This window comes from Akebia trifoliata, chromosome 11 (assembly GCF_017979445.1).
Source record: "Akebia trifoliata isolate Shusen 1 chromosome 11, ASM1797944v1, whole genome shotgun sequence".
Lineage (NCBI taxonomy): Eukaryota > Viridiplantae > Streptophyta > Magnoliopsida > Ranunculales > Lardizabalaceae > Akebia > Akebia trifoliata.
The window spans coordinates 44,140,396-44,156,759 of NC_141385.1; the positions used below are offsets into that span (position 1 = coordinate 44,140,396).

Below are 16,364 nucleotides of genomic sequence, written 5' to 3' on the forward strand. Positions count from 1 at the left end.
CCTATATAAGACCCAAAAAAAAAAAAAATGGTTATGGTGGGAGTGCCTTTGACATTACTCAATTAAAAATTTGTTTTTTATATTTTATATTAAATGTTGTATAATAATAATAATTATTATTATTATATTTATATTATTTTGAATTGAATTTTATCGGATTTGATGCATAAAAAATTAGCCCATTCCGAAACTCTGGACCCATGTAAGACCAAAACTTTGGCTGTGAGGTGGAGTGCCCTAGGGAATAATTAATTGGGTGCCTAAAAGTAAAAAAAATTAAACTACTGTACATATATGTACCGGGTTCTGGCAAATCGGGCAACCCGAGGGTTGTGTCCAAGCCCAATCTGATTGAACTCAATCAAAAAATTTACAGCCCGAGCCCAAGATCGAATCTGAGTCTCTTGTGCCTAGACCTAACCAATTGTAGGGTTGAACCCAACAGGTTCGGGTTTGACCCGCCCAAGTTGCAGCCCTACCTTTATGAGACAGGGTATGAAAATGGATTCATTCAGTTTTTTTTTTTTTTTTTCTGATTTAAGTGGTGAAGAGATCTACGACTTGTGGCTTGATGGAAATGCAACATGCTTTTTTCGGTTTCATGCAACAACTTTTGAAAATGGAAACGTATTCATTGATTCCTCTTCTTTCTGAATGCTTTCCCGTATTAGCTCTAGATGAAGAGAAGAGCATGGTTTTAAAACTTGTCCGAGACTGAGACGTATCACCAGAGTTAACTCGGCATCGGAGTTGCACGAGATCAACTCACAAAATCACTTTTTTGACCAAGATTTAGGACTCATGTTCAATTTATTGATTTTTTGAACAAGATGTCTCAAACTAATCAGAAAACTTGTCCAAGACGATTTGGTATAGGGCCTGGATGAGACGATATGCGAAACCAAGTTTTAAAACCATGGAGAAAAGGGTTAGGGATTGAGGAAAAAAGGAGACAAGCTTCTATTGGCACCCAAACTATTACTAATTACACCCCAATTAAAAATAAAGAAAAATGAGTAAATGGATAAGAATTAGTAAAAGCTGGGTTGCCAATAGAAGTTCTTTCAAAAACAAGAAAAATTCAGATTTTTTTGTTTAAGATTTTACATGAGCCCAATCATAATCGTACCAACTACTAAAATTTTTTGAACGGGTGTTGTAATGTTGAAATAATAATTAGACACAAACCTTTTTAATGTTTGAATGGTGTGGTCTAACATTTAATTGAGGTGATAAATAATTTATGAAATTGGGGTACCAATAGCAACTCTCAAAAGAAATTGGTTTTGGGTCGAAAAAAACAACCGGCCAAGGTCGACGAATTTCTTTACAACTAGATTAGCCCGTCGAAAAAAATTCAAGTGGCCAGGCTTGTCGAATTTAGCACATATTCAGAGTCGAATTTTGGCGTTTTCATGTGGTGAAATCCTTGGGATAAGGCATTGATGACAGATGATTTTCTGAACTCAATAAACACCCTATTTCAGTTGTACCACAAAAAAAAAAATGTAATTAAAAATTTGATATTGCCAATGAGAGGGTTAAATTAGATTCATTAACTGCATTAAAGTCCCATTGAACTTGATCAAACAATTACTGAAGAAGTTAAGGGTATGTTTGGCTCTAGGGATAAGGGCAAGATTTTCTTGGATGAACACAAGTGATTTGTTTAGTCGACTTTTTCAACCACTAAATGCTGAATCACTTAAAGATAATCAAGTTAATGATTAATTGGATTCTACTCGGTAGCATCAACTTGAGTGATTGAATTGAATTCAAACAAGCAATGGTATAATACATACAATGAGCTCTTGAGGAGGAATGTATCAACAATTTTTAAATTTTACATTAGTATACTCAACTACTGTATAAGGTGAGTAATAATAATGGAAACAATCTGTCAAGAAATCAGAAGAGCTTGCTTGCAAACTCTTCAATGGTTGACGAAGAAGAAGACCCAGCAAGATTTCTTAGTTCAGATAAGCTTCTTCCAAGCTGTAGAGCCACCTTCATTTCAAACAATTCCCCATTCTCTCTCCTTTCAACCATTTCTTCTTCTAGAGTGGATTTTATCGACTCTTGCAACAATTGGAAGGATCCTGCACAGCTCCGATACATCTCGAAGACCATTCCAACTTGCCCACCATGCTCCAATGTGTTTACTACGCTCGCCAACGCTCCAGCAACGACACCCAACAGCACGGGCCATGACCCATGAGAAGGAGATCCAACAAAAGCGGACCCAAATGCTGCAATGCCAGTAAGTAAAGGTCCTACAATTGCTAAAATCTTGTTAACTTTCAAGACCAACTTGCTTAGCTTCACATATTCGGCTGTGTCCTTCCTTTTCATCACCCCCAAAATTTCCTTCATTTCCTGTTCAAGCTTACCACTCCAACCATTTTTCTCCAATTTTCCTTTATTTTGTTGTAATCTTTGTTGTTGTGGCCACCACACAGCAGGCTCTACGGTCTTTGGGAACTTGTCGAGCATCACTCCTCCAAGCAAGGGAAGTGGGTAGGCCTTGTCGAGCGCCAATACCTTCTCCATCGCGTCATTTACATCCATAGAGGTAGGAACACCAAGAGCAAGTGTTGTTTGGATTTCCCCATGGAGTTTCTTGAACCACCTTGTCGCATTCCTTTGCTCTTCAGCAAGTTGTGAGGGCTGGATCTTGTTCATCACCAACAACATCCCCGTTGCGGCCGAATACAATAGAGTGGAGGACAACTTAAGAGCTAAAATGGGTGCTCCAATTCCACCAATTGATGCTAGTCCTGCTATGGTTGCGGCCGTTACGGTGATACCATTGATTGAAGTAAGTAGAAGATTGTTCCAATTATTCCTCTGCTCTCCGATGTTAGCGTGCATCTCCACTCTATCCGCTACAGCCTCCTTGATCGCGTGAAGCTTTGCGATAACCTCATCATCTCTTGTATTAGTAGTCCTCAATATTTCTTCATGTATAGTGGTTGTGTGTCCAGCTTTTTTGTTTAATTCCTCTACCAAGTTTATAGTATGTAGCTTTGGAAGGGATAGACGCTGGGTTCGGACTTTCGGGGCATGAAGAGCGGCCTTGCTTCCTCTTTGATGACAACAACACGCCGAAGAAGATGATTGTAGGAGACTTGATGAAGCTTGAAGGGCTGTCATATTTTCAAATTTCAGTCTGGGATTTGGATTGAAGTTGCAAGGAGGTATGATGTTCTGTGGTAATAGAATGAGAAGTTCAGGGTCTCATCTCATTTATATAGTGTAGTTGGTGAAGAGTTGGGGAAGAAATTGAGTACTTTTTCACAGCTTGAATGGGCCAACGGTTAAGACTTTTTCTTCTCTTTGTCTTGTTCGCATTCATAGGTTGACTTTCTACCAGAACAGGTAAAACCTTGAACTTGGCAACTACTTCAACGTGTTGACGGAATCTAGACCACTATGTTGGCCGTTATCTCGTAAAAGACAATTACGGCTCTAACCTTACAAGTCCATGGCTACATTCAAATCTTAATTAATACAATATTTTGTTTAATTTTTGAATAATTTAGAAATGACACTTCAAGTTTAGGTGAATATTTGAGAACGCCCTCTTACTTTCAAACAGACGACATTCCCCTTTCACCTGGGTTTACTTTGGAAAATTCATATATATGCTTACATCTTCAATAAAAGAAATCCTTAATTTTTCTTGCAACATCCATGACTTTTTAAGCTCTTCAACTTCCATGGTAAATTAATAGAGCTTCTATTGCCATCAACTTTTTCTAACACCAACATAAGATGTGTGTTAATTCTTTGGTGTTTTACATATGAACTGGAGTGGTCTTAGTAAAAGTTGGTGTGGCAATAGAATTACTCTAAATTAATCTTTGACCTATTCAACATTGCCTTAAACCCATTGTTTTTCAATTTTCTTTGTCCCTCTTGAAGAAAATACTTGAATTTGTTAATTCAAAGTTTTTATCTTCTTTATTTTCCAAAAAAAAAAAATTGGATCCAAGGTTGAAGGTAGGGGTACAAAAACGTCCACAGTTCATTTTTTTCATTTTGGTGTTCAAGTCAGAACTCCTTGACCTAGGTTTTGTCTAGAGACTATATGAAATGATGTAAATACCATTATCTTCATCCTCAAGCTAAGAAATCTGATTTTTTCTCCTAGAAAATTTGTTATTTTCAAGCTTAAACCTAAAAGATAAAGTATTTTTAACAAATTTTTTTTCCAAAAGCGAATCTTCAACCTTAGGGTGAAGTTTTTCGCCCTCTTCTTCAAGCTGAAGATTCTATCTTCTTCAACTGTAGTTGAATTTCACCCTCTTCTTCATCCTTAGGGAGAACCCTATTTTCTCATCTTCTTCAACCTTCAAAATGCAAGAATAAGATAAGGTTTTGGAGAAGTTGAAGATCAATGGACTTTTGGGAAGGATTTTGGTAGGAGAATAGATTTTTTGATAGAAAAATCAATGATTTTCTACTATACATTGAAGAAATTCTATATTGAAAATGGCTAATTTTAGAAAGAAAATCAACTAGAACTTCAAGATGATGGCATATAGGTCATTTATGTTAGTCTCTCAAAAAATACTTAGGTCAAAGGAGGCATGTTATCAATTTCTTAACACAAGGGGGTCTCTCTAGTATTGATGGAAAAGTGGAGGGAGGCATGGCTTAGTCATCCTATATGTCATAATAATTGAAGCTTCTTTTACTTTAACGCTTTCAAATTAATCCTCTAATTACATTAATATTTGATTTTTTGCATCATTGCATTTTTGTTATCTACTAATTGAAATACTCATCAATATTTCATTGTAATATTTGTTTTATAATACTCAATACAAGAGTAATAATTATTTAAGAAATAAATAATAATAATAATTAATGAGATTCTTCAAGAAGGTTTTCCAATAGTTTGGGGGCAGCTTTTCATATTTTGAGAACGCAGATGGGAGAAGGATTAATTCCCAAAGTGCCGGAGCAAGGTTTGAAAGTGGAAGCAGCATCCTCGGTAGACTTGGGTTTCTAAGTGTGGGAGTTATGGTCCATGTTAAATAAGGGAAAAATAATTAAAATATAATATAATATTCTAGCATCATCATATTGACTGTCATTTTAAAGAACAATGATGAATGCATGCCGTTTTGGTAGGCGGATGACTTGGCAAGGGCATAGAGCCACACATCTTTTTCTTGTGTATCCCGATGAAAAAGATCTATAGTTTTGTATCCTAACCCTGTCAGCCGTGTACCAAAACCGCATGTATTCATGACGATTCTATTTTAAAAAGGTTTAAGTATTGGATGAATCATAAAAAATGATTCATAGAAAAATGTATGATCCCAACCATTAATCTGTTGCATCAACTCGAGTGATTCAATTTAACAAGAAATGGAAGAATATCATACAATTAGATCTTGAGTATTAATGTATCAACAATTTTTAATGTTATATTTGTAATCATGTACAAAAGATGAGTGACAATAAAGGAAACAATCTTTCAAGAAATCAGAAGAGCTTGCTTGCAAACTCTTCAATGGTTGACGGTGAAGATGCAACAAGATTTCTTAATTCAGATAAGCTTCTTCCAAGCTGTAGAGCCACCTTCATTTCAAACAACTCCCCATTCTCTCTCCTTTCAACCTTTTCTTCTTCTAATATGGACTCTATGGACTCTTGCAACAGTTGGAAGGATCCTGCACAGCTCCGATACATCTCGAAGACCATCCCAACTTGCCCACCATGCTCCAATGTGTTTACTACGCTTGCCAACACTCCTGCAATGACACCCAACAGCATGGGCCATGACCCATGAGAAGGAGATCCAACAAAAGCGGACCCAAATGCTGCAATGCCAGTAAGTAAAGGTCCTGAAATTGCTAAAATCTTGTTAACTTTCAAGACCAACTTGCTTAGCTTCACATATTCGGCCGTGTCCTTCCTCTTCATCACCCCCAAAATTTCTCTCATTTCCTCTTCAAGATTACCACTCCAACCATTTTTCTCTAACTTCCCCTCATTTTGTTGGAATCTTTGTTGTTGTGGCCACCACACAGCGGGCTCTGCGGTCTTTGGGAACTTGTCGAGCATCACTCCTCCAAGCAAGGGAAGTGGGTAGGCCTTGTCGAGAGCCAACACCTTCTCCATTGCGTCATTTACATCCATAGAAGTAGCAACACCAAGAGCAAGTGTTGTTTGGATCTCCCCATGGAGTTTCTTGAACAACCTTGTCGCATTCCTTTGCTCTTCGGCAAGTTGTGAGGGCTGGATCTTGTTCATCACTAACAACATCCCCGTTGCGGCAGAATACAATAGAGTGGAGGACAACTTAAGAGCTAATATGGGTGCTCCAATTCCACCAATTGATGTTAGTCCTGCCATGGTTGCAGCCGTCATGGTGATACCGTTAATTGAAGTAAGTAGAAGATTGTTCCAATTGTTCCTCTGCTCTCCAATGTTAGCGTGCATCTCCACTCTATCCGCTACAGCCTCCATGATCGCGTGAAGCTTCGCGATAACCTCATCATCTCTTGTATTAGTCCTCAGTATTTCTTCTTGGGTATTGATTGTGGTTATGTTTGTGTGTCCACCTATTTTCTTTAATTCCTCTACCAAGTTTATAGCATGTAGCTTTGGAAGGGATAGACGCTGGGTTTGGACATTCGGGGCATGAAGAGTGGCCTTGATTTCTCTTTGATGACAATGTGACGAAGAAGATGAATATAGGAGGCTTGATGAAACTTGAAGGGCTGTCATCTTCTCAAATTTAAGTCTTGGATTTGAATTGAAGTTGCGAGGTGGTATGATGTTCTGTGGTAATGGGATGAGAAGTAGTGCAGGGTCTCATCTCATTTATATAGCGTAGGTGGTGAGGTATTGGGGAAGAAATCAAGTAATTTTTCAAATCTTGAATGGGCTAACAGTTTAGACTTTTTCTTGTCTTTGTCTTTGCATTCATACGTTGACTTTGCAGCTTATACCAGAACAGGTAAAACCTTGAACTTGGCAACAACGGTATCAAGACGGAACCCACCCTCAACTTTTTTTTTTCTTTATATAACCTTATGAATTTGGGTCACTATTTGAATTTTCCCTCACAATTAGTCATCTTCAACCTCCTCCCCTTAGAAGAAAATCCTAGCTCTGCCCCTGCTTTGTCGTCTCTCATTCAAAAATGATATGACATGCACATTAACCTTAGTCGCCCCTTATAAATTAATGAAAAATCATTTAAACGAAAAATAAATAAAAAAACCTTTTTTATATATTCAAATTTTTATCATTCTCTTAGATGACGACAATGATGATGATCATCAAATTAATTTTTAATGTAAGATCCAAAATACTTAGACCAATGTTTTAAATACTTAAAACATAGTTCTAAAACTCGAGTTAAATGTCTATCGAACTGAATCAACTCAAAAACTTGCCAGTAAAATATAATATATTAAAATAATTTTTAATATTTCAAAATAAATAAAAACATTTATTTTTTTATTGACAAGAAATATTTATATATATAGGGTCCCGTTCAGCAACAAACATTTTGGCAAAACATTTTTCAAAACATGGGTTAGAGGTTTTGGAATGGGTTGATTTTTTGTGAGGATGATCTCTACGGTGAGCAGATCATTCTCACCAAACATCAGCCCATTCCAAAACTTCTAGCCCCAGTTTACAAGTTAAAAAATCTTGGACCGTCCATTTTTTGTAAACCATTTTTGATGGGGTTAGAAGTTTTGGAATGCACTGATTTTTGGTGATGATGATCTCCTCACCGTAAAGATCATCCTCACCAAAAATCAGCCCATTCCAAAACCTCTAACTCATGTTTTGAAAAATGTTTTGCCAAAATGTTTGTTGCTGAACATTTCCCATATATATATATAGGGAAATGTTCAGCACCCTAAGTTTTACCACACACTTTAACAAACGTTTTTTGTCCTACATGGGTTAGAAGTTTTGGAATGGGCTGATTTTTGGTGAGGATGATCTCTATGATTAGAAGATCATCCTCCCCAAAAATCAGCCCATTCCGAAATGTTTAGCCCCATGTTTACAAGTTGAAAAATCGTGGACCGTTCATTTTTTGTAAATCATTTTTGATGGGGTTAGAAGTTTTGGAATGAGCTGATTTTTGGTGAGGATGATCTCCTCGCCATAGAGATCATCCTCACCAAAAATCAGCCCATTCCGAAACTTCTAACCCGTGTAGGACAAAATGCGTTTGTTAAAGTGTGTGGTAAAACTAAGGGTGCCGAACGGGACCCATATATATATATATATATAGGGAAATGTTCAGCACCCTAAGTTTTACCACACACTTTAACAAACGTTTTTTGTCCTACATGGGTTAGAAGTTTTGGAATGGGCTGATTTTTGGTGAGGATGATCTCTATGATTAGAAGATCATCCTCCCCAAAAATCAGCCCATTCCGAAATGTTTAGCCCCATGTTTACACGTTGAAAAATCGTGGACCGTTCATTTTTTGTAAATCAATTTTGATGGGGTTAGAAGTTTTGGAATGAGCTGATTTTTGGTGAGGATGATCTCCTCACCATAGAGATCATCCTCACCAAAAATCAGCTCATTCCGAAACTTCTAACCCATGTAAGACAAACGCGTTTGTTAAAGTGTGTGGTAAAACTAAGGGTGGCGAACGGGACCCATATATATATAACCAAATAACTAAGTAAATTTTATGACTTGACTTGGTGCATTTTTGAGCTGATTCTAAAAGTCAGTTCCATCGAGTTTGGGACCGAGTCTTTGCAAAATCAATCAAATTGATGGCAATGTATAGAGCTTTTTTGGTCAAGATTCTATTGGATTTCATGATTGACTCAATCCCAAACTCAATTGACCAACTTGCCAAGTCAACTATAAAATGCACCGAATAAGGTAAAAATTTAACCAAGTTACTTGGTTATAAAAATATTCATAAATTAATATAATTTTATTTGACTCATTTGTCATCTTGTGAATTTTCTTGTTGAATTGATTATATGGGCATTTGAGTCGAGTTTTAAAATATTAAATATTATCTTGAGAGCTTGAAGAAGAGGGTGAAAAACTTCACTCTAAGATTGAAGATGACTAGTTTTAGGGAGATAATCGGTTAGGATTGAGGAGATATAATTTTAAGAGCTTGAAGAGGAGAGCAAAAATAAACTATAATTGAAGAATATAGAATCTTAAGCTTAAGGAGGAAGGCTAAAAACTTCACCCTAAGGTCGAAGATAATTGATTTTGGGGAAAAAAAATCTAGATTGAAGATGACTAGCTTTGGGAAGAAAATCAACTAGACGTTGAAGATGAGGCATATAGGTCATTTGTGTTAGTCTCTCAGAAAAGACCTAGGTCAAAAGAGGCATGTCATCAATGTCATAACAAAAGGTATATCTCTAATATTGATGAAAAGAGGAGGGATAACATGTCATAATGATTGAAGTTTCTTCTACTTTGAAGGTTTCAATTTAATTCCGTAAAGCATAATTGAAGCTCGAGATAGGACTTTTTGGGGTCCAAGCCTCAATGTTGCCATCGTGGAAGGAACCTTTCAACTGTTTGAGTGATTCTACTTCCCATTATACTTTAGTAGAGATTTCCAAGACTAAATGATGTTGTTCCAGAAGCTCCAAAACTTGTTTCTGTGATGCCATTGGAGTACTAATGTGGGTGTCTATCTTGTATTTGGGAGAGATGAGAAGAGAAGAAAAATGATGGAAGAAATGGATGTCCAAGTAAGGATGGCTCTTATACAAGTTGTAAAAGAGTTAACCCTAAATGTAGAAATATAGAGATAGAAGATAAAAACAACCATCGAACTCTTGCGTATTTGAGAGAGTCAAATCCTCCAAATTGGATTAAAAGTTCTCTCTTTATTCATTTTTATCCTCCCATATAAATAGATATGGAGAGTTCATACTTACATGGAAATAATTCCAATTTCAAATAACCTAATCTCCTATAATCCCTCACTAAATTACATGGAAATCCTATTGAAATAAAAAGTTGTTGAGAAAGATTAAAACAAATACTACCAATTCGGATTACTAGAGAATATTAAGGAAAAAATCAAGTAAAGAGAACTTATTCTTGGAGGAGTCTCCATCCAAGTCAGCATAGATGAGTTGATCTTTTGGGTGTAGATCATGGTTTCAAAACTCGTCTGAGACCGAAACGTATCGTCCGAATTAACTCTGTAGCAAGGTTGAATGACATAAAAGCACAAGTCATTTTTTTTTTTACTGAGATTTAATACCTCATGTTCAATTTTTTTATTTTTTGAACGAGACATCTCTAATGTATCGAAAAACTCATTTGAGACAACTTCGGGCCTGGACGAGACGAGATGTGAGACCAAGTTTTAAAACCATGGCCTAGATCTCCCATGCACATGTCACTTTGGCAGGGTTATTACATTTTCCATCATAGTTTACTATTAAAAATCCATAGACTCTTTGTAATTTTTTACACATTGGGTTTCTCACTTATTGATATTCTTTTATTGTAGAATTCAAGTCAAAATAAAATACCAAAACCTAGAGATTGATTCGGCCCTTCTCAAACGCGGTCTAACTAAAGATACTTTGGCCTCAATGTTTTCAAATCTTAATCTCCCCTCCAACCCCCCTTAAAAAAAAGTTTATCACATCCACATCAAGATTCTATCACCATTTTCAACCACTGAAGAAAAAAAAATCCTTGATTTTTATTCCCAAAAGCAATCATCTTTAATGTCTTAGTTAAATTTTTTTTACTTCATATCTTCAATCTTAAAATTCTATCACCATACCTTTTGTGTTATTTCAAGTAGAAAAATCAAGAGTTTTCTTGATGTTTAGAGGAGATAGAGAATAATTCATAGATTGCAATGCCTAATAAGTAAATAATAATCTTACTATAGAGATTAAAGAGCTTGAAAAATAGTAAACTTTTGGGTGAAAAATCAATGAGTTTTAGAGTGTAGATGCGGGAATTTAACTGATTTCATATTTATTTATTTTTTGAATAAAATAAGGTCAAGGGGGCATGACATCATTTGAAAATAAAGAGGGCCTTCTTGAATATTGACCAAAACATGAAGGGGCATTTCTAAATTACCCAAAATATAGCCATACATATAGTCTTATTCATACTAGTAAACTATAACACCATTTGTTGAATTTTTAAATCATCATGATGATTTAACTAACCCACGTGGCATACTCAATTGATACCCCTGACGTGACAGGCCTAAGAATCGTAAATTTGCTCTCCTTGGGATACGGAACTACGATTCCCCATAACAAATGTGATTTTGTATCTTGAAGAGAGTATAAGAGAGTAGATCTAGGATTTTCGAACCTACCACGTCAGGGGTGTCGATTGAGTATTCCACGCAGGTAAATCAGATTATCACGATTCATTTTAAAAAGAGAAAAATGAACCACTAAACATTAGGGCCATTAGCTCCGTTTTTGTTATACTGTATTTTATACGAATGTTAGATTTTGTCTTCACATCGTGAGCAAGGTAGCTAGAGACTAGAAAAATCAAGTTCAAGGTTTTGAATGTTGATAATATAACACGGTTTTGGTGCATATCCTTGACGCGTTTGCTCACAGTCCAACAGACGTTTGACATGTGGTACAAATGACATTAATAATAAAGATATTCTCTCTTTTGTCTGTTGGCCACATATTCATTTTTTTTAGATTTTAAATCTTTAAAGGGTTGTTGGGCCACATTGATCATCACATTTAAAATCCAATGCATAGTCTTTTAGATTTCAAGAAAATATTAATACTCAACAAAAAAAAAATTAAATATATTAATTTTTGAACTTGAGGTTGAAAATGCATCAAGCACCCAAATTTAAAAATAAAATTTAACTGTAAAAATAATTATTTAAATTTTTTTTTTTTTAATTTTAAAGTTAACATAATTTTATCATCTACGCCGCCATTGCTTCAGATCATGTTTTTAAATGCCACAAGTTGATTAGAAAGTTTTTTTTTAAACCATGTGCAGGAGAGAGAAAATGGCTGCAGGGCGTTATCCAAAAACCGAGTCATATTATCAAAATTCCAAGGTTTTACCTGTTCTAGTTGAAAGTCAACGTAAGAATATGCGAACGAGGCAAACAAAAGAAACAGTCTAAACCATTAATCAATTCAAAGCGTTGAAAAACTACTCAATTTCTTCCCCAACATCTCACCACCTACACTATATAAATGAGATGAGACCCTGAACTTCTTATTCCATTATCACAGAACATCAAACCAACTTACAACCTCAATTCAAATCCAAGACTGAAATTTGAAAAGATGGCGGCCCTTCAAGCTTCATCAAGTCTCCTATATTCATCTTCTTCGTCGCATTGTCATCAAAGAGGAATCGAGGCTGCCCTTCATGCCCCGAAAGTCCGAACCCAACGTCTATCCCTTCCAAAGCTAAATACTTTAAACTTGGTAAAGGAATTAAACAAAAGAGCTGGACACACAACCACTACCCATGAAGAAATATCGAGGACTAATATAAGAGATGATGATATAAGAGATGATGAGGTAATCGTGAAGCTTCACGCGATCATGGAGGCTGTAGCAGATAGAGTGGAGATGCACGCCAACATCGGAGAGCAGAGAAACAATTGGAACAATCTTCTAGTTACTTCAATCAATGGTATCACCGTAACTGCGGCAACCATGGCAGGACTAGCATCAATTGGTGGAATTGGAGCACCCATTTTAGCTCTTAAGTTGTCCTCCACACTATTGTATTCGGCCGCAACGGGGATGTTGTTGGTGATGAATAAAATCCAGCCTTCCCAACTTGCCGAAGAGCAAAGGAACGCAACAAGGTTGTTTAAGAAACTCCATGGGGAGATCCAAACAACACTTGCTCTTGGTGTTCCTACTTCTATGGACGTAAACGACGCGATGGAGAAGGTGTTGGCACTCGACAAAGCCTACCCACTTCCCTTGCTTGGAGGAGTCATGCTCGACAAGTTCCCAAAGACCGTAGAACCCGCTGTGTGGTGGCCACAACAACAAAAATTACAACAAAATAAAGGAAAATTGGAGAAAAATGGTTGGAGTGATAAGCTTGAACAGGAAATGAAGGAAATTTTGGTGGTGATGAAAAGGAAGGACACGGCCGAATATGTGAAGCTAAGCAAGTTGGTCTTGAAAGTAAACAAGATTTTAGCGATTTCAGGACCTCTACTTACTGGCATCGCGGCAGTTGGGTCTGCTTTTGTTGGGTCTCCTTCTCATGGGTCATGGCCCGTGCTGTTGGGTGTTGTTGCAGGAGCATTAGCGAGCATTGTAAACACTTTAGAGCATGGTGGGCAAGTTGGAATGGTCTTCGAGATGTATCGGAGCTGTGCAGGATCCTTCCAAATGCTGCAAGAGTCCCTAGAGTCCACACTAGAAGAAGAAATGGTTGAAAGGAAAGAGAGTGGGGAATTGTTTGAAATGAAGGTGGCATTACAACTTGGAAGAAGCTTATCTGAGCTAAGAAATCTTGCCGGGTCTTCCTCGTCAACCATTGAAGAGTTTGCAAGCAAGCTCTTTTGATTTCTTGAAAGATTGTTTCCATTATTATCACTCACCTCATGTAGATACAAATGTAACTTTAAAAAGTGTTGTTACATAAACCTTCAAGACCTCATTGTATGATATTCTTCGATTTCTTCTTAAATTCAATTACTCAAGTTGATTCACTAGATTAATGGTTGGGATACATGCATTTTTCCATATGAATCATTTCTTATGTTTCATCCATTCCTATCCTTTATATATATAGGGAAGCGTTTAAAGGCCCTAAAGAGAGCCTAACATTTTTCAAAACAGAGTTAGAAATTTTGGAATGGGCTGATAATTTTGTGAAGATCATCTCTATGGTGAAGAGTTCATCCTCACAAAAAATCAGCTCATTCCAAAACTTCTAATCCTAGTTTACAAGTTGAAGAATTATGGACCGTCCAATTTATGTACACCACTTTTGATGGGGTTAGAGGTTTCAAAATGAGCTGATTTTTGTGAGGATGATCTTCTCATAATAGAGATCATCCTTACAAAAAATCATTCCATTCCAAAACTTCTAACCTATACATTGAAAAATGTTCGGCACAATGTTTGGCTCTCTTATATATATCTTGATCGTGTATTTGTGAGATCCAACAATTGAGATGTATCATAGAGATCTATAATGTATTCTTAGGAAACATCTTTTATTCGAACCATTGGCTGTGACATGTACATTGCCGGGATCGTGTGTGAACATATGAGTTCATGTTTCATGAGTCTACAAATCTTGACCCATATACACACACGCGTTTGCCCATGCCTAAGGCATAGGCATTTCAAAACTTTTAACAATTTTTTATGTTTGCAAATTCACCAAACACATGCATAAAAAATTGAATAATTATGAAAATGATACACTTTTGAACTTATTTTCCAAAAGATAATTTTTCATTTTCAGAATAATTTTATATACCGAAAATATCCCTTTAAAAAAAAATACAATGCCAAAAGGATCCCATTGACACCATGGTTTAACTCGCCTGAAACCGAGATGTATCGCCCAATTCATCTCGGTATTAGGCATGAACGAGACGGATGGACAAGTCAAATTTTCAAATGAGATTTAATACCGACATTCATTTTTCAAATTTTTGAACGAGACATCTCAATCGTATCGGAAAACTCATCTGAGATGACTCAGTATCTGGTATGGACGAGATGTGACGCAAAATCAAGTTTAAAAACCATGATTGACACTGATTTTTTTTTTTTAAATAAAAAAATCTTTGTCAATGGAATCTTTTTGACAATGTACAAAAATAAATTCTGATCTCATGTCAAAAGGATTTTTTTTGTTTTTTTATTTTTATTTTTGAAATTACTCAATGTCAAAATGATCCTTTTTTATATGAGATCAGAATTTAATTTTTGATATTGTCAAAAAAATCACATTGACAAAGAACATTTAAAATAAAAACTCAATGTTAACAAGATCCCTTTGACATGAGGTCAGAATATATATATATTTTTTGTACAATGTTAAAGGGATCCTATTGACATTGAATTTTTTTTTTTAAATGGTATTTCAGAAAAAAAAAAAAATTTACCATTTTACTGTTCAAAGTTTGTTTTTTTTTTACCATTTTGGCAGAATAAAATTATTTTCAAAACTAGTAAATTACTATTTTCTTAAATAAGTTCAAAAGTGCTCCATTTTTGGAATTATGCCAAATGTTTGGCCATTTTGGTAAATTTCTCTTTTATGTTTCATATATGCATTTCATCATTGTCACTTTCAGCTTGTTTTTTATTAAGTGGTTCACAAGATTAGATTCGACGTGTTCTTTCCCTAGAAAATATGACATGTGATTATATATTTCCGAATAATTCCGAAGACGATGCACTTTTGAACTTATTTCCCAAAAGTATACTTTACCATTTTTAGAATTATTTTATTTATCGAATATATCCCTTTAAAAAAAATACATTGTCAAAAGGATCCCATGGGTTTAAGTTGCCTGCGACCAAGATGTGTCACCCAAGTTGTCTCAGTATCAGGTATGAACGAGACGTCTCAAACGTATCAAAAAACTCGTCCGAGACGATTCGGTATCTGCCATGGATGAGATGAGATGTGAAACCGAGTTTTAAAACCATGATTGACACTGAATTTAAAAATAAAAAATAAAAAATCTGTGTCAATGGGATCTTTTTGACAATGTACAAAAATAAATTTTGATCTCATATCAAAAGGCAAATTTTTTTTTTTTAATTATAAAATTACTCAATGTCAAAATGATCATTTTTACGTGAGATAGGAATTTAATTTTGTATAATGTCAAAAATATGACATTAACAAAGAACAATTAAAATAAAACTCAATGCCAATAAGATCCCTTTGACATGATGTCAGAATTTATTTTTGTACAATGTTAAAAGGATCCCATTGACATTGAATTTTTTTAAAATGATAATTTTGGTAAAAAAATTATCATTTTATTGTTCAAAGTTTTTTTTTTCCATTTTGATAAAATAAAATTATTTTCAAAAATGATAAGTTATTATTTTCATAAATAAGTTGAAAAATGCTCCATATTTTTAATTATGCCAAATGTTTGCTTCGTTTTGGTAAATTTGTCTTTTATGTTCCATATATGCATTTCATTATTTTCAGTTTCTACGTGTCTTTTTACAAAGTCAGAACTGGTGGATCACAAGATTAGACTCGACATGTTCTCTCCCAAGAAATCATGACATGCGAGTATGCTATTGGAACAAAAAACTATTGTTGGAGAGATCCCTGACAAATAAAAAAAAGTAAACTATTACTATGAGTGCACGCGTGATAGGCGTCTGTAGAA

The 16,364-nt window shown here is 35.4% G+C and overlaps 3 pseudogenes; 1 reads left to right on the forward strand and 2 right to left on the reverse strand.

Moving 5' to 3' along the window:
• Nucleotides 1–1,696: 1,696 nt before the first annotated feature.
• LOC147391932 (putative F-box protein At4g22030 pseudogene) lies at nt 1,697–3,281 on the reverse strand (annotated as a pseudogene).
• A 2,006-nt stretch (nt 3,282–5,287) lies between these two features.
• LOC147391933 (putative F-box protein At4g22030 pseudogene) lies at nt 5,288–6,796 on the reverse strand (annotated as a pseudogene).
• A 5,300-nt stretch (nt 6,797–12,096) lies between these two features.
• Nucleotides 12,097–13,710, forward strand: LOC147391934 (putative F-box protein At4g22030 pseudogene; annotated as a pseudogene).
• The last annotated feature ends 2,654 nt before the right edge of the window (nt 13,711–16,364 follow it).